Genomic DNA, 2,227 nt, shown 5'->3' on the forward strand with positions numbered 1-2,227 from the left:
TATATATATATATATATATATATATATATATATATATATATATATATATATATATATAAGGCTTCGTTTACGCTGCAGTTTTATTCGGGAAAATTAAACATTTTTCAAGGAATAATTAAACACAGAGATAAGAAAATAAAAAAATTTATTAAATGCACTATTTAAACTTTTTAGTACATATAAACTCTACGTGCTAATAAAATAATAAATGAAATTGTACATTTTGCATAAAAAGAAATAAATTAATTTTGATCTATACACAGCTAAACTAAAAATAAAGTACATTATTATATATATTATATCATAGACATAAACAATTAAAATAAGTTTAACGTAGATCAATTAAAATAATGAAATATAAATAATTTCCCAATCGGCATAATAGTTTAAAAAAAGTTTGCAAAGAATTCATTGAATCAAACTATATTTGTTAAATTATTCTTCTTTGTAATAACTGCATTTTCATAAAATAGCTATAGCTACTTATATATTATATAGTAGGGGTCAGTCTATTCTATAAGTCTATGATCTTGTATCTATTGTCTATGGCCGCGTTCCATTACACGTATATGCGCGCATTTATCTACAGTTCATGTCACGTGTACTGTAGGGAATGCGCACATAATGTGTGAAACAGAACGCAACTTATGTATAAAAACTACGACCGTCGCCATTATGGTATATTAACTCCATTACAATACATACAATTATTTCCCTCACTCCTTGGGCTTCACCCCTTGGGCGACAATTCGCTCTGTCCATGAATTCTTATGTCCATAGTCTGTTCTTTTCAGCTGCATTGCTGAACTGGTGCAATAAGTTAAGCCAGCGGCACACGATGCTTGTTTTCATGCTAGATTGCTTGCTGGATGGAAATACTCTATTCAGATTGGTCTGTCTTCAGAAATGCACCAATCAAAACAGAGTATTTCCATCCAGCAAGCAATCCAGCATGAAAACAAGCATCGTATGCCGCTGGCTTTAGAGCGAGAAAACATATACTTGTCTCACTTTAACTTATTGCACCAGTTCAGTCAGCTGAAATTAACTATCGCGCGAACATGTCGTTCGCGCGACAGCCAATCAATATGCTGCTTAATAACCTTCTAGCTTTTACGGAAAAACAACATATTGATTGGCTGTCGCGTGAACTTCCGCCGCGCGGCAAGCATTACCGCGTCCTATGTGCAGGAGCCATAAGGTTTCCGGTTGCATGCGAGAAAATGGCGGCGGTCCTATGTGACGTTGAGTGTGTCACTTCACACATTCAACGTGTGAATACTTCACTGAAATATATACTACTTGGGTAATTATTTAGTTTAGCGGCAACATCTCCGATTTCGATGAAAATAGGCTCAATCAACGCATTTTTGCATGCCAAACAACTTTTTCCTCTGACAAAATCGTCGCTCTCTATTGCGAAGCGAGATATTAAAATGATGCATTGATAGGGTTAAAAAATCTGTCACATGAACATAATATATTGTAGATGCTAAAACACCGTGTTGTATTAAAAAGTCTATTAATTTGTTACAATCGTTGATTAAAAAATTGGTAATTATCCAGCTATACCGTCTATCTCTAACTATGTAACTGAAGGGCTTTGCCCCCCAGACTCCCCGTATCACGGTGGAGTGGGAGCTACAGTCTTTTGTGAGAAATTCACTCTAGTTTAAGCACAAGAGACTATAGCCCCCACTCCCCGTGATACGGGGGCTCTGGGGGGCGAAGCCCCCCAGTCGCATAGCTAGAGATGGTATGACAGATTTTCTGACCTAACGCGCCCTCAACTTTGTCTATTAATATCTCACTTCGTAGTAGAGAACGACGATTTTGTCAGAGGAAAAAGTTGTTTGGCATGCAAAAACGCGTCGATTGAGCCTATTTTCATCGAAATCGGAGGTGTTGCCGCTAAACTAAATAATTACCACTACTTGGAACGCGCGCTACCTCTTGAGTATCGCGGGATGAGAGAGAGCATGATTGTAGGTCTAGAACAGCGCTCTGTTTTTCTTTAGTACAATCTGAACCAAAAGCTAAGTTGGCTGATTTCTAAACACAAGCTGAATCTCCGAATTAGGAATCATTTTTGCTTTGTTTTTCTTAATAATAAGTCGATAAGTGAATACTAATAAATGAATAAGTGAATACTAATAAATGAGAAAAAATATATATATTTTTTATATCTTAAACTTTCGTTCATAAGCTTAAGTCATTGGGCGCGTTG

Source organism: Odontomachus brunneus, unplaced genomic scaffold (genome assembly GCF_010583005.1).
Source record: "Odontomachus brunneus isolate Ranch 3 - 2012 unplaced genomic scaffold, Obru_v1 Obru_scaffold_051, whole genome shotgun sequence".
In the NCBI taxonomy this organism is placed as follows: Eukaryota; Metazoa; Arthropoda; class Insecta; order Hymenoptera; family Formicidae; genus Odontomachus; species Odontomachus brunneus.